The sequence below is a fragment of the Molossus molossus genome, unplaced genomic scaffold (assembly GCF_014108415.1).
Source record: "Molossus molossus isolate mMolMol1 unplaced genomic scaffold, mMolMol1.p scaffold_m16_p_3, whole genome shotgun sequence".
NCBI classification, from domain to species: Eukaryota; Metazoa; Chordata; class Mammalia; order Chiroptera; family Molossidae; genus Molossus; species Molossus molossus.
In genome coordinates, this window is record NW_023425366.1 from 26,112,018 (window position 1) to 26,127,155 (window position 15,138).

The 15,138-nt window shown below is 43.7% G+C and overlaps 1 protein-coding gene across 1 annotated transcript in view; it reads left to right on the forward strand.

Moving 5' to 3' along the window:
- The window catches only part of MYO10 (myosin X), a 212,925-nt gene that overhangs the window by 32,625 nt on the left and 165,162 nt on the right, over positions 1-15,138 (forward strand). The window lies entirely within an intron of this gene.

The following is a 15,138-nucleotide window of genomic DNA, read 5'->3' on the forward strand; positions in this document are numbered from 1 at the left end:
AGCCGGCTTTGTTATAGGTGCAGTATTGAGGGAACTTCTAAAATAACTTTTAAATGACATATTTTAAAATGACTTGACTAATTTCAAAACAAATACATGGATTGCAGTGAGTGTTGATTTTTTTGGAGTAAATAATAGATATAGAGGTGTGTGTCGGCATTGTATAGTAAATAACTCAGCGACGCATTCTGTTTTGTGAAAGAATGTATTTGTTGCTAACTAACTTAACTTTTCTCCCTCCCTCCCTGGTTTGGCTTAGACCTAGTGCTTTCCCCTCTGGGGCAGCTGTTTAGATTCATGTTTTTAAACCCAATGCTCTTTGTTTGAGCTGGTGTTTGCTTTGTGTGGGAGCCCTTGTTTCCTAGGAGTCAGACCAGGGTTAAGAGTCACTGAGTTGGTGAATATACAAATGGGGGCAGGGTTAGGAGCCCTGGGCCTCCACCCCAAGTGGGCCCAGAAGCACTGTGGAGCCATGAAGACCCAGCTCCTGCCATCCCAGGTGTGCACATCTGGACTGGATCCCTGGGTTCTGCTGAGGTCGAAGGGCTTCAGCAGGTTTGATTCTGCTGTGAAGTCAAGGATAAGAGCCTTCCTTCAGGGCATTTCTATCCCTGGATAGTCTCCTGGACATGTGCTTGACCTGGCATCTGAGTTATGACTTCTCTGCCTACAGTGACTTCCCTTCCATGAGCCTGTGCAGTGGCCAAGGGCCCTATTCCACCGAGAGAAGCACGGGCCAGGTGGATGGCTTCGGAGCAGATCCTGCCTCCTCGGTGGAGCTCTTGCCCGGCCCTGCTCAGTGTGCTTCATCCTCCATCCTGTCCCACCCAGTCCTGGAAGAAGAGCCCCTCTGTACAAAGGGCTGACTATTGTGGGTTTTTATTGCAGGCCTGCCCTTGTTTCCAGCCAGGAGTCGGGCTTTGTACTGTATAGGGTAGTGTGTGTGTGTGTGTGTGTGCCCGCGCGCTCGCGTGCGTGTGTCTGTCTCTTTAATTGTGGCTGGAGTGGTATGGGAAGGATGCAGTGGGGGGCAGGGGGGGGGGGAGAGGGAGGATGGACTCCATTCCTAGGAAATGTCCTTTGGTCTTGCTGGGGAAGCAGCTCCTTTGCAGGATTGAGCCTGTTGTTCTTACCACTGGCCCTCAGAAAGGAGAGCAAAAGGACCTTAGTGTGGACCAGGGCCATTTTGGTCTAGATGGGGTTTGGCATCCTGGAGCAGGGGAGAAGCTCAGCAGCAGCCAGGAGGAATTTGGAGGAACATTTTTTTAGCTTCAGATCTCAGAGCTTAGCGTTGTGTTACCTGCCCTGGTAGGGCTCAGCCACATTTGGTTGGCAGGCCACAGACTTCATTGCACTGTGCTCAGCTTGCTCTCCTGTCCACCCTGTGGGATCTTAACTACAGTATCCAGCCCCTGCTTTTAGTCTGCTCAAGGAGATCTGCAGAATTTCCAAGTTTTGCATGACCAAGGGTCTTTTGAACTGAGATGGAATTCAAAGTTGATACTTCAAAATGACTTGGCTGCTGTGTTTTATTCTTGTTTTTGTAAAAACATAGCTAGAACAAAATCTATTGCATTGCAAGACAATATAATATGACCCACAGTTTATTGGTACGGGGGAGGCAGTTACAGTCCTTAGTGGTTTCCAGCGCTTGGTGAGTTAGAGTCTGAAACTTATTTCTTTCTTGGTCTGGACAAAGGTGAATGCCTTCATTGTTCAGTTGTGTGGAGCTGTTAATAGTTTACGGATGGTGATTAAGTCAAGCAGGTAAGCCTAGTTACAGTGGGTCTTAGCCGAAGTGGCGCTTGGCTAATTTGCAGAATTGGACCTTTCAACTTGAGGCTTTCACCTGCCCCCTGAGGTTTGTCCTGTTCATTTGTCCTTCAGAACCCAGATCTGGTGAGGCCTGCTTCCTTCAGCAGCAATCTAAAGTATGGGTACTCTATACAAATGTACCCCTAAATGAGCCCTGTGGCATTGAGTTTAAAGATCCAAGTGTCATCCCTGCTAGATGGCAAGCTCTGCTGTGTCATTCAACTTCGGACTGTGTCTCTGGCATGTGTCTTCCTTGCTCAGTCGATCAGTGGCCACTTCTCTCCATGGGGAATTTCTGCTTAGCCACTCATCCTCGTCTTAGAGTTAGCCTGTTAACCCCCCACAGTGACCTGGTAGGTAGGGAGTGTTTATTTCTCCTCCTATAGATGAAGAAACAGGCCCATGGTGGTTCATTTGTCCCGGGCCACATTCAGATGCAGGAAAGTCAGGACTCCCATTCAGGCGGTTTGGCCCCCTGGATTGAGCTGTCACTGAAAACATCTAACCTTGAGAAAAACCCCAATCACCGACTGAGGCACATTCTACAGGTTACCTGACCTGTGCTCCTCAAATCTTTCCTTTAATCAAGGAAAGTCCGAGAGATTGTTACAGAGCAGAGAAGTCCGAAGGAGGCGTGGCAATGAGAAATGTCTGGATGGGCTCCTGGCACAGAAGGACTTTAGGGGACACTGGTGAAATCCAAATGAAGTGTGGAGTTGAGTTCATAGTAATGTACCCGTGTTCCTTCGTTGTGACAACTGTGCCATAGCAGTGTGAGATGTTAACCGCTGGGGGATGTGTGGGGACTCTGGGTTATCTCTGCAACACGGTTCTTGCAGATGCACCATGTGCTCACTGGGCATTGAGCAGAGCACTGGTAGGATCTGGGGTTGGGAGTGAATTAATGAACACTTAGCCCTCATCGAGTATGCCCGGCCTTGTTTTCAGTGCTGGGGATTCAAGGGCAAGTAAAACTAACCCATTTCTGCCTCTTACCATTGAAATGATGTAAATCTAGTGTAACATCCATCAAATAGTCAAAGCGCTGAAATAACTTGTTTTGGTGTTCCAGGGAAAACACACAAAGACCAGTTGTGGTCATTTGCCTAGATCTCTTGATGAGTGAATTGTTTCCTGGAGATCTTCTGAAAGTCATACTTCTGTGTGACAAACAATAGCTGATCCTCCTTTGCTTGTAAGTAATAGAAGCGCAACAAAAACCATTAAAAGCTGAAAAGAGGACTTTCTGGGCATTTGGAATGTGAGAAGCAGAGATGGAGGTGGCCGTTGGGATAACTGGATCTAGGGAGTGAATGAAGTCAGACGTGAGTCTGCTTGTTTTTCTGTGTAGTTGTTTGTCTCTCTTCCGTTTCTATTTTTTATGAGATATAATTCACACATCATAAAATTCACCCTTTTAAAAAACTATACAATTGAATGGTTTATAGTATATTCACTAAATACTAGTATTAGTGTACACTGGAACACTAATACCAGTGTATACTAATAGTTATGCAACCATCACTGCTATCTAATTTCAGAATATTTTCATTAGCCCATAAAGAAACCCATACCTACTCCCAGTCTAGGAAGCCAGCATTCTGCTTTCTTTCTCTATGGATATAGCTTTTGGACATTTCATATCAAGGGGGTCATACAATGTGTGGTTTTGTGTGCCTAACTTCTTCCACATAATATGTTCTCAAGGCTCATCCATGTTATAGCATGGATTAGCTCTCTGTTTTTTTCATCACTGAGTAATATTCTATTATATGAATACACCACATTATAAAAATGTGTTCATCAGGTGATGGACATCAGGGTTATTTCCACTTTGGGGCTATTGTGAATAATGCTGCTATGAGCATTGGTATAGGTGTTTGTGTGTGGACATATGTTTTCATTTCTCTTGGGATATACCTGGGAGCAGAATTCTTGGGTCATATGGTAACTTTGGTTAACTGCCCATTTTGCTTTCTCACCAGCCTATGAGGGGTCTGTTTCTCCACATTCTCACCAACATGGATCTGTTTTTTTGATTGGATGGGATTATCTTTTAGGCACCTTTTTTTTTTTTTTTTTAAATCCTCACCCGAGGACATTTTTCCATTTTTTGTTCAGGTAGAGTGGGGGAGAGAAAGAGGAACAGAGAGAGGGAGAAACATTGATGTGAAAGGGACACATCGAGTGGCTGCCACCCGCACAACCAACCAGGGCCGGGGACAAACTGCAACCGAGGTACGTGCCCTTAGCGGGAACCGAACCCGGGTCTCTCCGGACCGCAGGCCAACGCTCTAACCGCTGAGCCAAACCGGCCAGGGCTCTTTTAGGCACCTTTTAATTCTGGAAGTATGATGTCATGAAAAAATTAACTGTTTTTGAAATTTAATAAAATTCTGCAAAGGCATTAGTTTGCATATATAGACAGCAATGTGAAATAGCTCTTTTAAGTTTATTTACTTCCCACTGTGTTCTTGGATCATTCATTTTTTATGAGGTATTGATAAACTCCTGTTCCAAGTAAGTTTGTGTATTTTTTTCTAAAAACAGATGGTAACCAGAACACAGCTAGGATTTCATTGAGATAATCTTACCACTTTTTGTTTATTTGTGAGGTTTTTATTTTTATTTTTTGAAAAAATTATGTCAGTATAGTTTAACTGAAAAACTATTTCAAGGAATTGCAAGAAAGGTAGGGAAAATCAGAATATGAAATCAGGACTGAATCAATTGGCAAGTTAGACCCCTACAACCATGGGAATAAACTCTTCTACAGTGTCATAAGTTCATACTTTAGGCATTTTACCATTTAGCCTAATTCGTTTTTGTTTTGATTTGGATTGAGAGTGGGTGGGTGCCAATGAATCTTTGCTAGATATAAAAGTTATTGTTGGTGATACCTTTTTCCATTTTCATTCCTCTTTTTCCTCCCTTTCCACCACCTACACTTCATACAGTTTTGTAGTAGCCTCTGCATGGAAGCTGCCGTTCTTAGTAGCTGATGGTGATGACTGAGTTTGACCTCATGAGCAGGACAATGGGAAAGAATGTTGGCACCGTTTGGTCCTTCTCCCTGGATTCCCTGGAGACTGGAACTGTCCAAATGCCTGGGATGCACTGTCTGTGAACTTGATAGTTAAGCATGCAGACAGACCTCAGTTAACAACCATACTGTTTTTAAGGTGTGTTTGTGAGTTAGTTGTTTGGGACACCACGTATCTTCCTGTGAAAATAGTGCTATGAAGGATCCTAGGTCCACAAGTGAGCCCAAGAAATGATCTCAGTAATGATGACGATGACATTGATGACATAGCTGAAAGCTACAAATATGTTGTGGCTACAAATATGTTGTAGCTACAAAAAGTTGAATGCATTTCTTATTTAGTAAGCAATACCAGTAAAGACCTGCACAGGCCAGCCTTGGGAATAAACCAGCACTTCTGCTATAATCTTTGGGTGGAGGGGAGTCCTGAAGCGGAGTGTCAGGAACACATTTTCCTCTGGAATTTTAATGGTGGCATCATGTCTGGGGGGAGCAGGACCGTTGTTCTTGGGGTTGCCTGTATAGAAAACAAACGCCACTGCAGTCCCACAACCAACAGTAAAATGGCACAGACTGGGGTCCTCACACCACATTTCTAACATTATGGGCTGTATGCTCACAGTTGCTCCCTTGAGCCTCCCTTTGTTACACTCTCTTCCTCAATGGTTGGTGCTGGCCATTGAGGACAGAGCCTGAGCAGCCCAGGGCTGACTTGAAGCCATCTTCTTCGGAATCTGATACGGTTGTTCAGAACTGATTGCCAGGCTCAGGTCTAAGACCCTGCAGTCACGCACGAGGGGGGGAATGAGTTGGGATCACTCAGTGTTGTGGGTCCACACTCTGCATGCTGTGTGGCAGAGGCTAAAGGACCACCCACTGTGGTGGGGATCCTGGGAGAGAGTGGTGCCCTCCCCCTCCACCTTATTTCCAGGCACCCCACTGAGTCTAACCAGCTGATGGGGAAGAATCTTAGGTTCCACCTTCCCCTTTAATTTCTAAGTCTCCTGGGTGTGTCCCCAGCCAACAGTACTCCCTTGTCCCCGCTGCTTGTGTTCACGCTGCTTGTGTTCACGCTGCTTGTGTTCACGCTGCATTTTTCATACTTACTTCGTAGTGTGATTATGTTGTCCCTTTCTTCTCTCTGCCCCGTTTCCAAGCTTTCTGACAAGTTTTGCGTTGGGCTTTGCAAGCACTTAGGGCTGAAATAACTCCAGAGGTGAAAAGGCACGGTGGGCAGTTCCAGTCAACCGCATAAGAACATTAAAAGTCAGTTCTAATTAACACTAAAGTGCATTAAAGAAAAACAAAAACAGCCCAGTGGGCAGAGAGATGGAAAAGGAGAGTCCCTCTGTTACCACCATCAAACCGCTGCCTCCGAGGCTCTTTGCCTTGTTTGCCAAACGCTTTGAATCCTACCTCAAAGATTGTTCCCTCTCTGTACACACTCAGTTGAAAGTCACTGGAAATTAGATCTGTCCCAGGTATACTGTGTCCGGGCTGATCCTACTTCAGGAGGCTGTGGAAATTCCTGGCATTTACAGTGGAATCTGCTTTCAATTAATTATGTTTTGGACAGTGAATGGTTTTGAAAACTCCTTCAGAACTTTGTATTACTCTAGATCAGCGGTTGTCAATGGGGACAGTCCCCTCACCCCCCACATAATGACTGTCCAACATGTTAACAATGCTGAAGTTGAGAAACCAGCGTTAGAACTTTGAATGTTATAAAAGCCATGTTATAAAAGCCATGTGTCCTTTGAAGTAGATTTTAGTAATAAGGGTTAGAAAAAATAACATCTGTTAGGTTGGAAAGGTATTCCTACTTTCAATAGAAAAAAAATGACAATAAAACAGAAGAGATCTCACTTATTATATGGAAGCTAAAAAAAAAGAAACTCAGAGACACAGGGGACCGATTGGTGAGTGCCAGAAGTGGGGGTGGGAGAAATGGGTGAAGGGGGTCAGAAGGTAAAAACTTCCAGTTATAAATACGTCTTCGGGATGTCATGTGCAGCATGGTGACCATAGTTAATAATACTGTTTTGCATATTTGAAAGTTGCAAAGAGAGTAGATCTTAAAAGCTCTCATCACAAGAAAATAAATTAGTAACTATGCATGGTGATAGGTGTTAATATACACAATATTGATTAATTTTGTTGGATGCCTGAAACTAAAATCATGTTTTATGTCAATTATATCTCAATAAAAAATGAACAGGAGAAAAAGTGCTAGTTAAATCCTCAGTACTATAAAATACGATCCACATCCAGTTTCTGGAATTCAGTACCACTCACAACAAAGACCCCCTCCCCCACTCCCCAGACTTCCACATGAGAAGTCTGACTTCCACATGAGAAGTCTGGGCCAGCTTGCTTCTTCACTAAGTCACTCCAGGCAAAAAGATAAGAACTTTCTTTCTGCTACTCAATTTACTGCAGATTTAAACAGTGGTTTTGTTTTTGTTGTTGTTAATCCTCACTTAAGGATATTTTATCATTGATTTTTTTAGATAGAGTAGAAGGAAGGGAGGGAGAGAAACATTGATGTGAGAGAGGCATATCAATTGGTTGCCTCCTGCATGACTCCCACCAGGGCCCGGGATTGAACCTGCAACCCTGGTATATGCCCTTGACTGGGAAATCAACCCAAGGCCCTTCGGTCTGAGGCCAATGCTCTAACCACTGAGAAAACTGGCCAGGGCTAAACAATGTTTTTAATTTATCCTTTACAAAATTATTTGACTTCTTTTTCTTTAAAAAAAAAAAAGACCACATTTCAGGACCTAATTATAATTTTATCATACAGATTGTTATAGAATCCAGAACAGTGATACTTAACATAGGCCAAGTAAGCAGTTGTGGGACAAAAGTAGGTGGTGTGACCTATTCTGGGTCTGAGACTGAGTTGTGTTTTTTGCTGAAGAATATTCTTTTCCACGAGTCTGTAATTGGGACATGCCACACAGCATGGTATTTGAAGTCCATCATCATTATTGTTTTTCCAGGGTTATTTCCCTACCAGGCAGCTGTTCTACCTTCTGTGTCAATGGATTTGCTTCTTCTGAAAATTTCATGTAATTGGAACCCTGTAACATGTACTCTTTTGTGTGGCTTCTTTCACTTAGCATGCTGTTTTTTGTTGTTGTTTTTTTAATCCTCACCCGAGGACATTTTTCCATTTTTTGTTCAGATAGAGCGGAAGGGAGAGAGAGGAAGAGAGAGAGAGAAAGAAACATCGATGTGAAGGGACACATCGAGTGGCTGCCACCCGCATGACCAACCAGGGCCGGGGACAAACTGCAAACGTGCCCTTAGCGGGAACCGAACCCGGGTCTCTCTGTACCGCAGGCTGATGCTCCAATCGCTGAGCCAAACCGGCCAGGGCTAGCATGCTGTTTTTGACATTCATCATTATTTGCTGATTCTATCAATGATTCATTTTTATTACTGAAGAGTTTCGTTGTAGGGATTTATCACATTTTGTCCCTGTACCAGTTGATGGACATTTAAGTGATTTTTGTATTTGGCTATTATGAATAATGCTGCTATGAATATTTGCTTGCAAGGCTTTTAAAATTTTTTCTTTGGAGTAGATAGATATCTAGCAGTTGAATTGGTGGGACATATGGTAAAATTATGTGGAAACATGTTTGTTTTAACACCCTCACCACTTTTCTCCACATTGTCACCAACACTTGGTAGAGTTGATCTTTTTTATTATAGCTAGGAAGTCATTTGTTGGCGATGGGAAGTGGGACCCCTATGAACCTCACTTTGGAAGAAGGGATGGTATTTCTTCCCTATCTTACAGGATTGCTCTGAAGTTCAAAGGAGATGAGATTTATGTGCAAGGGCTTTCCGTTGTAAAACTGTTACTGGTGAGTGTGCGCAGAAAAGTTTTTAGCTGTTAAATTTAACACATATCCGTCTCAGAAATTAAGATGAAAACTTGCCCAAGTATTAATAAAATGTGTATGTTATGGTCGAGCTTGTTCTACCTTCTTACACAGGCATCTCTTACTCAGATTGTGAGCTTCCTCCATATGCCTGCCCTGTACATGAAATTATCAGCCTTACTTCACAATGACAGAATATAATGGTTTGCATATGCTAGGCAAATTTTTCTTTCCCACTCAAACTTGGAAGGTCTGGTAAATGTCTGCTTGTGACTTCATTTTCCAATACCTGTGGGTGGCCTCTCTTCTGGACCTTGGCATGGTGTTCTATTCTAATAGAATGGAAGTAGAAGGTTTGGGGGCCCAGAGAAACGACCAGGAAACAATCTATATAAAAATACTCATTGCAACGGTTTTATTTTGCAATTCCGATTCTATGAAAATTGCCAGGTTAAACTTTTTCAGAGAACAAAGGGAGTTTTGAATGCAAAACTCTGTGGAAGCAGCTGCCGCAGCCTATGGGACCTGGCCCATGGACTCGAGATTTGCTATTTGGAGCCGGAGTTCGTAAAACTTGCTTATCAGCAGCTCTTCACACCTGTTGAGCAAGACCTTTGGACTAAGGAAGTTGAACTGTGTGTTTGATCATGTACGACTGTGCCAACAAAGGGCTTTATGGCACTTTCAAATGAAAAGGTAAAAAGAAACAAACTCAAATAAAAGGAGCTGCCTGTCTTATGGCCTCTGGAGACAGGTTTATATTAATCATGGTGACAGTTTATACTAATTCAGTAACGCTTCATAATAAAATCTTAATTTATCCTTACGAAATAGGCCATTTGAATAATTGGGAAATGTGTACCTGAGCCCTTTTTGATGAAAACACTGCAGGTGATGGGCATAGAAGACAATGATTTGGGTTTAGCATTCTGGGACGGAGGTCAGCTGGATTATTATTTCATGATTTTACCTACTGAGCAAAAGTTCTCACCTGACATGACTTTGACATTTCCTGTTTGAATATGGGTGTGTGTATGTGTGTGTGTGTGCACACACATGTCTGCAGGCATTTCAAAGTTTTCAAATGCTGCAGTCTCCGACGTGTGAATTAAAAAGACGATGAGAAAAGTTGTTGAGGCCCTTGGAACTCTTTTTCTCAAGCATAACTAGTACCGCAGTTTGGAGTGGGATGATATTTGAGAGAGCAGTCTCATAGGAGGTCCGAAGTAAATGTTCTTTTGGGGAGCAGCTGTTTGCTAATAAAGAATCAGGACTGACAGGCAGTTGGTTTTCATTGTTTCTGGGTGTTACCAGCATCTCAGCCTGAATTAGGCATCAGAGATATGTGACCCACTCCTGTGGAGATGGGAACTCACCACTGTTGGTGTTATGTGGGTTCTTTAAATAAACAGACTTCAGGATTTATAGAGAAACGATTCATATTCATTTCTGATGTTCTTTGTTCTTTTCCACCTTGATCGGGGAGGAGTTCAACCTCTCTTTGGAAAAGTGGTGGAAGAAGGAAGGATGGGGTTAACAACTTAAAGTTCCCATAATAATAAGAAATGGGGTACCCATGGGCAGCGCTTTGTGTGGGGGTATAATAAGGGATGGTAGGAGAGTTGCTGAACTCACATGGGGAATTCTGTGAGCCAGTCATGAGGAACAAAAACCTGTGCCCTTTCAACTTTACACCTCAGCCACCTTGATCTTGGAAGTGCCTGTAGAATCTCATGAACATGTGGCCCCTGCCTCTGGGTCCCCCTGTTTCCAGAGGCCCTGGGTCTAGTTAGCTGGCCCCACATGCTTTCATCAAATTCAAGGTGACTTCCTGGGTCCTGAGCGACAGTGGTGTAACAGCACATGTTTTAGATCCTGGCTGGTGTATTTTAAAACAAGGTCATCGATGGCATGGAGGGAGATATAAAGGGGGTTTTTATATCTTCCTAATTTTTTCCTCCTAGGAGGGTGAGAGAGAGCAAATGGTTGTATGTTGATAACTGGCCATTTAAAGGGATCTCTGTGTTATATTTTAATTGTTGACTGATCTAGTAATGTTGACTGATTTATTTATGAATTGTTTTAAGGAGACAAATAGAGTTGTCGTGATGTGTGGAAAGAGCATGGGTTAGGATTTGGAGAGATGTGAGACTGGGGTCACTAACTGTGTTACATCAGGCAAGGACTCAGGCTGTGTACTCATTTCCTCCGGGGGGAGGGGAGATTCCTGTCTGACTGAGGGTTAGTATTAGATATAGAGTGTCACTGAGGCTATTAGCACTGGACCGGGATGCCTCATGGACACTCCATTACTGGAAGCTATTATTTTTGCTGTTTATAAAGAGAAAAAGCATAAAGTCATGAGTATACATACTTCTGTATTACTTATTTTCTGCCAACTCTCTGTTAATAGAACTAGTAGTAGGTAACCCCTTAAACTTGGGTTGAACATACCATAACCAATATATTGTAAATATTTTACTTATTTCAAATCAAAACAGAAATTAAGCAGACCATTGAAATGAGATTGAATCTTCTAGAAAAAGTAGTTATTCCGTGTAAGTGCTATTTCGAGTGATAATTTTGCTATATTATTTCCAGTGTCATTTTTGTTGGCGTTAATGACATTTTTGATCAGAGTAGAAATAACTTAATGAGATACTAAAGCTGTCCATCACATGAGTATACATCATGCATCAAAAAGATAATTCTTTATAATTGAAATTGCCAGTGAACACCCAGTAATTTCTTAAAATTTGTTTTTATCACTCATCCTTGGAAACAAATAGTTTTAATGTTGCGAAATCAAAGAAAGAGGATATTTAACATTGAAATCTAAAAAGGTAGTTAGCATTTCATTTGTCCATTGGGGAAATAAAAATGGAAATGAAATGAATGTCAACAAAACATGCCCTCGGTTAAAACAACGGGATCTGGAAGTTATCTTTTAGGCTACAACCCCAGACTTTGAAGTGCATTAGGTGTCTGTTGGAATCTTACCAAAATTCATCCCAGTGGATTGGGTTCTGATATTTACTAAAACGTTAGTCCCTGTCTTGGTGAGTTCAGTTGACACATGGATTTGGTACAAGTAGGAAGTCGCTGGAGTGTTCTAATGCCCTCTAAAAGGGCAAGTGCATGGGGCTTAGACCTGGGAAAATGTGAACCCATAGGTCCCAAAGAATTCTCATCTTAAGGTGAAGCCAAGTAGTGACCTGGCCAAATTTATGATTTCTAGAACCCAACTAACTACCTGGGGTTGAGTTTTCTCTCAGTCTTGTGATGCTGGGCAAGTTACTGTACTTCCAGGCCTCTATTTCTCCATCTCTAAAATGGGCATGATAATAGTTCCTGCCTCAACAGATGTTTGTGGGTGAAATGAGATAATCCCCATGAGTTGATAGCACTCAGTAACACACAGGCTAGAATTATCTCAGCCTCTTCTTTGCTCTCTCTGTCCAGTGGGACTACCTCTCAGTCATACCTTTCTCTAGTGAAGCATGAAAGAGTCATTCTTTGCTTGTTTGAGAAGAACAGTTGCATTTCAAAAAGTTTTTATTTTATTTTTTTTAAACTCATCTTTATTGTTGAATATATTACAGATGTTTCTCCCTTTTTTCCCCATTGACCCCCCTCCTTCCCATTCCCGCTCCCTCCTGCCTTCCCCACACTATTGTCAGTGTCCATCGGTTGTGCATACATGCATAGAAGTTCGTTGGTTTATCTCATCCCACCCTTCCTCCTCCTTTCCCTTTGAGGTTCATCAGTCTAACAACCAATTTGTACTTCTTAATTTCTTCATCTTTTTCACCCATCCCCCCAAGCCCCACCCATCTGGCAAGCAACAAAAAATTCTCTGTATCTATGAGTCTGTTTCTGTTCTGCTTGCTCATTTTGTTTGTGGATTCAATTGTTGATAGATATGTATTAATTGCCACGTTATTAATATTTTTGTTCTTCGCCTTCAGGAAGACCCTTCAACATTTCATATAATACTGGTTTGGTGGTGATGAATTCCTTTAGCTTTTTCTTGTCTGGGAAACTCTTGATATGGCTATCGATTCTAAATGATAGCTTTGCAGGATAGAGTAATCTTGGTTGTAGGTCATTGCTTTTCATCACCTTGAATATCTCTTGCCACTCCTTTCTGGCCCACAAAGTTTCTTTTGAGAAATCAGCTGACAGTCTTATGGGAACTCCCTTGTAGGTAATGGACTGCTTTTCTCTCGCTGCTTTTAAGATTCTCTCTTTGTATTTAACCTTTGGTATTTTGATGATAATGTTTCTTGGTGTGGACCTCTTTGGGTTCAACTTGTTTGGGACTCTCTGTGCTTCCTGGACTTGTATGTCTGTTTCATCAAGTTAGGGAAGTTTTCTGTCATTATTGTTTCAAATAGTTTTTCAGTTTCTTGCTCTCTTCTCTTCTCCTTCAGGCACCCCATGATACAAATGTTGGCATGCTTGAAGTTGTCCCAGGGCTCCTTACACTGTCCTCATTTTTTGGATTCCTTTTTCTTTTTGCTGTTTTAGTTGGGTATTTTCTGCTTCCTTATATTCCAAATCAATGGTTGGCTTCTTGGCTTTACCTGCTCTAATACTGATTCCCTGTAAATTATTCTTTATTTCAGTTAGTGCATCCTTAATTTCTGACTGGCCCTTTTTGATGTTGTTGATGTTCTCACTAAGTTCCTCAGAGGTCTCCTTAAGTTCCTTGAAGGTCTCACTAAGTCCCTTGGATGTCTCACCAAGTTCCCTGAGCAACCTTATGACCTGTGTTCTGAACTCTGCCATCTGTTAGATTGCTTATCTCCATTTTAGTTCTTTTCCTGGAGTTTTGATCTTTTCTTTCATTTGGGACATGTTTCTTTGTCTCCTCGTTTTGGCTGCTTCCCTGTGATTATTTCTATGTATTAGGCAGAGTTGCTATGCCTCCTAGGCTTCATAGGGTGGCCTACTTTTGTAGGTGTCCTGTAGGATCCAGTGGCACAGTCTCCCTGACCACCCCAACAGGGCCCTCGCGGCATAACCCTAGTGTGGACCATACACCCTTTGGTTGTAATTGAGTCTTGATTGCTGTTGGCACATCAGTGGAAGAGGTTTACTCAGGCTGGTCAGCTGCAAGGACTGGACCTTGGACGATCAGCTGTGTAGGGGCCCACCACACAGAGCAAGACTTACTTCAGCAGGGCTCTGGTACCCACTGAGTCCACTCATTGAGTGTGTCACTGTGGAGGTGGTTGAGTGGTGGCGTTTTGATGTGGTCTGAAGCTGTCCACCAGGTGTGCTGGCTCTGGGGCAAGGTCAGCCACTGCCTGTGTTCTATCTGGGACCACCTGGCATAAACTACAAAGTGAACTGCAGATGTCTGCTTCTTGTGCTGGGCTTGGAGGTGTCCAGGAAAAGCCACGTTGTGAACCAAGGCTGCTTCTAGTGCCAGGCCTGGGGCTACTTAAGGAGAGGTATGAGGCTCGCTGAGACTGGCCCCTCTCGAGCCCGGCTCCTCACCGCTTTTGTGGGCCACTGGGTTGCACAGGTCCAACCAGAACCCCGGCTCCACACCGCTCTTATGGGCCGCTAGATAGCACAGGGGCCCTATGGAGCCCCTGGTCCCACCTGGTGGCTGGGGAGTGCTACTGCCCAGTGGGGCTCAGCTTCTGCTCAGCCTTTGCTATATATATATATTTTTTGGGGGAGATAGTTCTCTGCTGCTGGTCTGTGCTTCTGTTTCCCGGGGATGGATGTCAACTCCCCAGCCTCTGTTGCTGGGGGTATATCTCTACTCTGATTGGGCTGCCACTGCGGGGGATGGTGCTGGGCTCCTGGCCGTTTGCGGTTTCGCAACCAGCACCTTGACAGCTCCACTACTGTGCACTGGTCTGTGTTGACACTGGGTGTCCACTGGCCCAATGGTACCAGGTGCACTAGTGGGCTCAGGTACCAGATGCTGCTTGTTTGAGAGATTTTAGGAAACTCTGAAGCAGGATCCAAGATAGGCCAGTCCTATAGTAAAGCCTTTGGAAACAGCTTGGATGGGCCTGCGAGTTGGGTGGGGCGGGGCCTCAGGGAATCACCAGGGCCAGGCCAACAGTGTGAGCCAGGTTGCTGGAGTCCCAGATATGGCAGCATCTGCCTGCCTTGTTGGGGGAGGGCTCCCCAAAGGGTTCCACCAGCACATCTGTCCAGGAGAAAGCTGCCCCTCCAGCCCTTGTCCAGAAACCAAACAGCTCAGTTCTTCCCTGTTCTCTGGTGCCCCTCGAGCTGCCTCCCCTCGGAGCTCAGAGGGAGCGGGTCTGAGTAAGTCTGCAGGCTCTTTAAGAGGAACTGCTGGGGCTTCCACAGGTGCAGCCTCCCTCAGCCTCAGTTCCCGCTGGTTTTACAGCCAGA